General features: G+C 34.6%; 1 pseudogene; it reads left to right on the top strand.

Moving 5' to 3' along the window:
• Positions 1-539: 539 nt before the first annotated feature.
• On the top strand, positions 540-1,252 carry LOC121500444 (annotated as a pseudogene).
• Positions 1,253-9,726: the final 8,474 nt, after the last annotated feature.

The following is a 9,726-nucleotide window of genomic DNA, read 5'->3' on the forward strand; positions in this document are numbered from 1 at the left end:
AAAGAATAAATTCTATCAGAGCAGGGTTTTTTGTTTGTTTGTTTTGCCCTTGTATCCAGTGTCTACTAGAGGCCATGAGAATATAAGAGGAGCTCAAGAAGTACTTTTGAATTAAATAGTGGATAAAATTAATAACATTCAGGAAATGTGAATGTGAAAAGCAATAATAATGGTTTTACCCATATGATTGCATTTTATTTAGTCATCAAATAAGTGTTAAGAGCATAGAAAACTTGTTTTCCCTAGTTTGATTCTATCCTGCTTGGCTGTTCTCTGGCATAATAGTAGTTTATCTCTGTCTGCCTTCTTTTTTTTTTAAGATTTTATTTATTTATTCATGATAGAGAGAAAGAGAAAGAGAGAGAGAGAGAGAGAGGCAGAGACACAGGCAGAGGGAGAAGCAGGCTCCATGCAGGGAGCCCGACGTGATCCCGGGACTCCAGGATCACATCCTGGGCCAAAGGCAGGCGCTGAACCACTGATCCACTCAGGGATCCCCTCTGTCTGCCTTTAACCTCCTATGTGTGTGCCACCACCCCATGGATGATTTGATGGATATGGATATGAGCCCTTTGAGACCCAGATCTATCTTGTCAGTTGTGACAAAGATGACCATTTAAAGATGGATAATGATGAAAATGAGCACCAGTTATCTTTAATAACAGTCAGTTTATGGATTGGTGCAAAAGATGATTTGCACATTGTTGAAGCAAAGGCAATGAAGTACAAAGGCAGTCCAATGGAAGTCACACTGGAAACTTTGAAAATGTCTGCACAGCCAACATTTCCCTTGGGGGCTTTGAAATAACACCACTTGTGCTCTTAAAATAGACATGTTGTTCAGGGCCTGTGCATAATGGTGGATAGCACTTAGTAACTTTGGGGGAAGATGCAGAGTAAAGAGGAAGAAGATGTGAAACTCCTTAGCATATCTGGAAAGCAGTTTAACCTTGGAAGTGGTAGCACATTTCCACAGGGGGAAAAAATTGGTGCTAGTGAAAATGATGATGAAGATGAAGATGATGATGATGATGATGAAGATGATGATGAACATGATAAGGAGGGAGGAGCAGAAGAAAAAGGTCCAGTAAAGAGTCTATATGAAATACTCCAGCCAAGAATGCAAACTGAAAGACTCAAAACCATCAACACCGAGATCAAAAGGTCCCCAACCTTTCAAAAAAACAGGAAAAATACTACGAGAAAACCCAAAAGACCTAGTCCTATAAAGGACATTAAAGTCAAATTATGATTGCATGTACAAAAAGGTAGTTCTTTCTCCAGAGTGGAAGCCAAGTTCATTAATTATGTAAAGAGTTTCTTTCAGATGACTGACCAGGAGGTTATTCAAGATCTCTGGCAGTGGAGGAAGTCTCTTTATTAAAATAGTTTAAGTGGCACCTGGGTGGCTCAGTGGTTGAGTGTCTGCCTTTGGCTTAGGTCATGATCTTAGGGTCGTGCGATCAAGACCTCCCCACAGGGAGCCTACTTCTCCCTCTGCCTCTCTCTCGGTCTCTCATGAATAAATAAATAAAAATCTTAAAAAATAGTTTACATAATTTATGTTAAAATTTCCCATCATTTCATTTCTGTAACAGTAAATATCTGGACATCCTTTTTATAACACAGAGTGACAACTTTCCCTACCATATCTGATAAATATTGTTCAAGTTCCATTGCCAAGAACATATTGTCCAAAATGCATTAAATTTAGCTTTTAAAGATGGAACTTCATCCTTTGCTTGGTTTTAAGTCTGTATGGAATGTTATGATAGAATAGAGTAGTAGTGATAGTCAGACAAATAGAAATGGTAGGGAGACAAAATATACATATGAAATAAACTCAGTATATTAATAAATTAACAAAAAAAGCACATAGAGTGCTTAATATGTGAATTTAATATAAAATTTAATCTACAAATTTGCACACAGAATTTTGGGACAACACTGCAAATTACACATGTATAGAAAAAAGTAGAAGGAAATCAACTATAAATCTCTATTAAAAATTTCTTAGAGTGGTAGAAGTATTTGTTGCTTTATTTACATTTTCTTTCATCTTTAAATTTTTAAAAATATTTTTATTTATTTATTTGACAGAGAGAGAGATAACAAGTAGTCAGAGCAGCAAGCAGACAGAGAGGGAGAAGCAGTCTCCCCACTGAGCAGGGAGCCTCATACAGGATATGATCCCAGGACCCCGGAATCATGACCTGAACCAAAGCCAGATGCTTAACTGACTGATCCACTCAGGTGCCCCTCATCTTTAAATTTTCAGTGCAGGAATCCCTGGGTGGCATAGCGGTTTGGCGCCTGCCTTTGGCCCAGGGCGCGATCCTGGAGACCGGGGATCGAATCCCACGTCGGGCTCCCGGTGCGTGGAGCCTGCTTCTCCCTCCGCCTGTGTCTCTGCCTCTCTCTCTCTGTGTGACTATCATAAATAAATAAAAATTTAAAAAAAAATAAATAAATTTTCAGTGCATTTTTTAAAAAGTATTTTATTTATTTATTCATGATAGACATAGAGACAGAGAGAGAGTGAGGCAGAGACACAGGCAGACGGAGAAGCAGGCTCCACGCAGGGAGGCCGACGCGGGACTCAATCCCGGGACTCCAGGACTGCGCCCTGGGCCAAAGGCAGGCGCCAAACCGCTGCGCCATGCAGGGATCCCCTTCAGTGTATTTTTTTAAGGAAAACTAGAAAATTAGAATAGTGTATTAGAAAAAGATATGTTTTCAGAATTGAGCACCTACTGTGTGCTCATTGTAGCACATTGCTACTATGTGCAACCCACTGACTGGGACTGGTGGATATGATGCTAAATAGGTGTTCTAATTTTAACTGGGATAATATATGAATAAACCAATAATTGTAATTTCAGTCAAATGTGACAAAGATCACATGAGAAATATGTGTGCTCCTTAATTTCTTAAAGCCTTAGTTTCCTCACTTGTAAAATAGAAATATTAATACATCTTCTTCATTGTTCTGTGCTAATATTACATGAGCTAATGTGAGTAAAAGACTTAACAGAACTCCTCACTAATAGTAAACTCAATCAGTCATTTTTATTGTCATTCTTATCAGTGTAATATAGAAGATTGGATGATTATTTTCTGAACTATATCAGGGAAGACATCATGAAGTATTGGGCATTGGATTGAGCTTAAGAAGTAATAGTATTTGACAAATAGCACATAGTATGGGCTAAGATATGCTATGGTAACAAGAATTCCCCCAAATCTCAGTGGCTCAGGATAACAAAACTTAAGTTACACAGCAATGGGGAAGGACTGTCACCATAATCCCTCAGAGGAACCCAGAGGAACAAGCCATTATCGTGACTTATGCTTAACCTGTGGAGCAGTAGGAGTGGTGTGCATTTAGTTACTCGCCATCTCTGAAATTTTCTGGCAAAACTGACACATTTCACTTTCACACACATTTCAATAGCTAAACAAAGCTACATGGCTAAATCTAACTTCAAGCTGATGGCAAGCAATCCTAACCCTGTGCATGAAAGTTAAAAAGCTGGAAATATTGGGTGAAAGCATTAATGATCACCACAAATATATTGACAAAGAAAGTTGGTAGATTTGCTTCATCATTGGGATAATTTGGACCATGATACACTGTTATGCCCTGGATTTTTCCTCTATCTCTGGACAAAAGCAACATGAGAGTGTATCATCTCCAGCAGTTTGGCAGAATAGAAACCTCAAAATCATCATATTCTGAAAATGCCAGAAAAAGTTGAATAATTTTTAAAATAATAAAGTGCATGTCTGAGCTGGCAATAAAGTCAGAGTAATCCTTAGAGGCAGAAAGCAAACAGAAAGCATAAATCCACAGTAATAAGTGAAATAAAGTCCATGGCTTCCCTGAGAAAAGTTGTACATTCCTTAATATAGAGCTTTGATTTTAATAACCTATGTGTGCTGAGAGCCCACACAAAGTGAAAGATCAAATCAGAGATCATACATAAACCTGGGATTCAAGTGTAACAATTTCAGGGAAAGAATAAAACTGGAAACATAAATAAAACAGGAAAGTAATCATTTACAAAGATAGAATGTTCGAAAGCTTGTCTATTCTAGCATTGGGTTTCAGAATTCTTAACCACAAGCTGGCGCTCATGTGGTATTGTGGTCCACGCTCACCCTGACAACCCAGGAAAAGAATAATGTTGAAAGCATCTAATGAAGTGATCAAGCGGTATGACTGTTCCAGGGACTAAGAATGCAAACCCTAAGAAACACATGCAAATATTCACTGAAGGAAAAAAACTTCAGTCTAGATCACAAGGATTCCCCACAAATACAATTGTTTTCAAACATGAATGCTTGATAAAAATAATGATAAAGCAAACAGGCAGTATGGCAACATAAATGATATGAGCAACCATATCAAATAAAAAAGATTTTAGACACTGGAATTATCAGCTATAGAGTGGAAATAAATGATCATCTATAGAACAAAAAATATATGGAATATATTAAAAATAGATAATCTAAATATGGACAGGAAAGAAGTGTAAATTGTTATACACAATTTTTAAAAGTTCAAATACAAATTTTAGAAATAAAATAATAGTATCATTAGAATTTAAAGATCTGAGATGATTTCAAAATTGTAAAATGAACGTAACATAAAACTTACCATTTTAACCAATTCCATGATTTACAGTGTTGTGCCACCATCATCACTAACTAGCTCCAGATATTTAATTTGTTCAGCATCCCAAAAAGAAACCTCGTACCCATGAAGCTCAGAAGAGTTCTTTCCTCTTTTGTTTTTATTTTTCACAAGAATTTGAGAAGGATTGCTGTTAATTTTTCTTTAGATATTTAGTAGAATTGATTAGTGAGTCATCTGGTCATGGATTTTCCTTTGTTAAAGGTGTTTGATAACTGATTTCTTGTTATTGTTATAGTTCTTGATAACTGTATCTTGTTATAGTTCTATTCAGATTTTTTATTTCATCATAAGTCAACTTTATGAATTTGTGTACTTCAAAAAATTGTGAATTTTATCTGTTATAGTATTCTCTTAAAATCCTTGATATTTTGTAGGATTTGTAATAATGTCTCAACTTTTAATTAAATTAAACTTTTAATTTAATTAAAATTAAATAATTTTAATTTTCTCTCTTTTTTTCCTTCATCAGTCTGGAAAAAGATCTGTCAATTTGGGTCATGTTGTCTAAGAACAAATTTTTGTTTTCATTGATTTTTTGCTATTTTTCTAATCTCTACTTCATTTTTCATCATGTCAATCTTTATTTCCTTCCTTTTTCTAGTTTTGCATTTTGCTTACATTCCTTTTTCATTTGCCTCAACTTATTTTCTAATTTTGCTTGAGGTTTATTTTTGACCTGTTGACTGTTTAAAGTATGTTATTTAATCTCCACATATTTGTGGATTTTCTCATTTTCCTCTGCTTTGATTTCTAGTTTCATTTCACTGTCATCAGAAAAAATATTTTGTATGATTTCAGCCTTTCTAGCTTGATTGAGACTTATTTTATGGTCTTAACATATGGCCTATCTTGGAGAATGTTCCATGTTTACTTGAGAAAAATGGGTATTCAGCTGTTATTGGTGGGATATTCTGTATATGTCTCTTAGACTCAATTGATCTAGAGTGTTGTTCAAGTCCTTTGTTTCCTTATTGGTTTTCTTTCTGCTTGTTTTATCTATTATTGGAAATAGGGAATGGAAGTCTTTTATTAGCATTGTGCTATTGGTTATTTCTCCCATCAATTCTGTAAATACTTGCTTCATATATTTGGGAACCCTGATGATGGATTTCTCTTATTATAGTTTTGTGCTGAATTGATGTTACTATCATTATATAATGTCTTTCTTTCTTTGGTTCTTATGATGATTTTTTGTCTTAAAATCTACATTTTGTTTTGTTTTTTTCTAATGTAAGTATGGCTGTCCTTGCTTTCTTTCAGATGCTATATACATGCAATGTCTTTCGCCTTTCTTTCACTTTCAACCGTGGTGTGTCTTTGGATTTAAGGTGAGCATGTTATAAATAGTATGCAGTTGAATCATTAAAAAAAAAATGCATCCTGCTAATATTTGCCCTTCAAATGAAGTGACTAATTTAACCTCAAAATAATTACTGGTAGAAAACTTACTTCTGTCATTCTACTGCATTTGCTCTATATCTTATCTGTCTTTTGGTCCCTAATTCTCTCATTAGAGCTTTATTATCTATTTAATTGATTTTTTGTCATGTATCACTCTGATTTCCCTCTCATTTCTTTTTATGTTTTTTTTAAGGTATTTTATGAGTGCTTATTCTGGGGATTCCATTTAATACCTTAGGTTCATATAAATAGTCTGAATTAGCACAAATCAACGAAATTTGAATAGTGTACAAAAACTATTCCCCATCCAGGTTTTTCTTTACCCCCTTTATGTTGTTGTTGTTGTTGTTGTTGTTGTTGTTGTTGTTATTGTTGTTATATTCTATATAGCCACTAATGTAGACTTATAGTTTCATGCATTTGTTTTCTAAGACAGGGGAAGAAGAGGATACAACCCCAAGTACAAAGATATCAGCTTTTATACTTAACTATAGTCAATTTTACTAGAATTTTTATTTCATCTGATATCTTCAGATTACTTTCTGATTATCTTTTATTTCAACCTAAAGAAATCCCTTTAACAATTGTTGTAGGGTGGGTTTACTAGTGACAGAACCTCTTAGCTTTTGTTTATCTGGGAATATCTTAATTTCTCCTTACTCTTGTGGATGGTTTTCCTGAATATAAAATTCTTGGTTGACAGCTTCTGTTTCTTTCAGCATTTTAAATGTGTCGTCTCTCACTTCCTTCTGGTACCCATGGTTTCTAAAAACAAATCAGTTTTGAGATGTGCAATATGTTGATTTGATATTTTTATATATTATGATACAATTGCCCTTGTATCATTAGTTAACACCTCTATCATGTCATGTAATTATTATTTCCTTATTGTGTTGGGAATATTTAAGATTTAGTCTCTTAGCAAGTTTGATGTATATAATAAAATATCGTTGCTTAGAGTCGTTGTGTGTTCCATTACATCTCCAGGACTTATTTACCTACTAGTTGCAAGTTTGTACCCTTAAACAACCTCTGTCCTATTCTGCTATTTTTAGTTTTTTGAGAGAGACCTGCATACTGTTCCATAGTAGCTGAACCAATCTATATTCTCACCAAAGGCATACAAGAGTTCCCCTTCTCCACATCTTTGCCAACACTTTTTATCTGCTATATTCTTGATTATAGCTATTCTAGTGGGTGTGAGGTAATATCTTATTGTGATTTTGATATGCATTTCCCTGATGATTAATGATTTTGAACATTCTCTCATGTACCTGTTGGCCATTTGGGTGATGTGATCTTACGGGGAGAAAAATCTAAAAATGTCACCAAAAAAAAAAAAAACTGTTAGAAGTAATAAATTCAATAAAGTTGCAGGATATAACACAACAGACAAAACTCACTTGCAGTTCTATACACTAACCATGAACAATCCAGAAAATAATGAGAACAACTTTATTATAATACCATCAAAGAGAAGAAAATACTTACATATAAAATTAACCAGGGAGGTGATCTATACACTAAAAACCACAAAATATTGCTAAAATTAAAGAAAACTACAATTTAGCAAAATATTGCTAAATTAAAGAAAACTACAAAATATTGCTAGAAATTAAAGAAGTCACAAATAAAATGGAAAGATAACTCATATTCATGGATTGGAAGATTTTATTTATTTATTTATTTATTTATTTATTTATTTATTTATTTAAATTTTAGGTAGTTAACATCGAGTGCAATATTCGTTTCTGGAGTAGAATTCAGTGATTTATCACTTACATACAACAACCAGTGCTCATCATAACAAGTGCTCTCTTTAATATCCATCACCCACCCAGCCCATCTCCCACCACCTCCCTCCATCAATCCTCAGTTTGTTCTCTACCATTAAGAGTCTCTTATTGCTTGGTTCCCTCTCTTCCTTTTTTCTTTTACCCCTTCCTGTATGTTCATCTGCTTTCTTTCTTAGATTCCACATGAGTGAGATTATATGTTATGTATCTTTCTCTGACTGATTTATTTCACTTAGCTCCATCCATGTCACTACAAATGGTAATATTTCATTTTTTGATGGCTAACATTCCATTGTATATGTATATCACTTCTTCTTTATTCATTTTTCAGTTGGACATTTGGGTTCTCTCCATAGTTTGGCTATTATTGATAATGTTGCTGTAAACATCGGGGTGCATGTATCCCTTGGAATCTGTATTTTTGTGTACTTTGGGTAAATACCTAGTAGTGCAATTCCCAGATCATAGGGTAGCACTATTTTTAACATTTTGAGGAACCTACATACTGTTCTCCAGAATGACTATATCAGTTTGCATTCCCACCAAAATTGCAAGAGGGTTCCTCTTTTTATGCATCCTCACCAACAGTTATTGTTTCTTGTATTGTTAATTTTAGGCTTCCTGACAGATGTGAGGTGGTATCTCATTAGATTTGTGTTTCCATGATGGTGAGTGATGCTAAGCATCGTTTCATGTATCTGTTAGCCATCTGGAAGTCTTCTTCTTCTTTTTTTTTTTTAAGATTTATTTATTTATTTATTTATGTATGTATGTATGTATGTATTTATTTATTTATTTATTTATTTATTTATGATAGACATAGAGAGAGAGGCAGAGACACAGGAGGAGGGAGAAGCAGGCTCCATGCCCGGAGCCCGACGTGGGACTCGATCCTGGGATTCCAGGATCGTGCCCTGAGCCAAAGGCAGGTGCTAAACCGCTGAGCCACCCAGGGATCCCCTGGAAGTCTTTTTTGAAAAGTGTCTATTCATGTCTTCTGCCCGTTTCTTACCTGGACTATTTGTCTTTTGGGTGTCGAGTTTGATGAGTTCTTTGCAGGTTTTGGATACTAACCCTTCATCAGAATGTCATTTGCATATTTCCTCTCCCATTCTGTAGGCTGCTTTTTAGTTTTGTTGGTGGTTTTCTTCGCCATGCAGAAGGTTTTTATCTTAATAAAGTCCCTGATGAAGAAAAACTGAGAGCCTTTCCCCTACAGTCAGGAACAAGACAAGGATGTCCATTTCACTATTATTATTTAACATACTGGAGTCAATCTCAGCAATCAGACAACAAAAGGAAGTAAAAGTCATCCAAATTGGCAAGGAAGAAGTCAAATGTTCACTGTTTGTAGTTGACGTTACTTTATGTAGAAAATCCAAAATATTCCAGTAAAAATTGCTAAAGCTCATATATCAATTTAGCAAAGTTGCAGGATATAAAATCAATGTGCAGTAATCAGTTTCATTTCTATACACCAATAATGAGACAGCAGAAAAAGAAATCAAGGAATTGATCCTATTTGCAATTGCACCAAAAGCATAAGATACCTAGGAATAAACCTAAGTAAAGATGTAAAGGATCTATATTTTGAAAACTATAGGACACTTATGAAAGAAATTAAAGAGGGCACAAAGAAATGGAAAAACATTTCATTCTCATGGATTGGAAGAACAAACATTGTTAAAATGTCTACACCATCGAAAGCAATCTATACATTTAATGCAATCCCTATCAAAATACCACCAGCATTTTTCACAGAGCTAGAACAAACAATCTTAAATTTGTATAGAACCATAAGACCCTGAATAATCAAAGTAATTCTGAAAA

The sequence above is a fragment of the Vulpes lagopus genome, chromosome 1 (genome assembly GCF_018345385.1).
Source record: "Vulpes lagopus strain Blue_001 chromosome 1, ASM1834538v1, whole genome shotgun sequence".
Lineage (NCBI taxonomy): Eukaryota > Metazoa > Chordata > Mammalia > Carnivora > Canidae > Vulpes > Vulpes lagopus.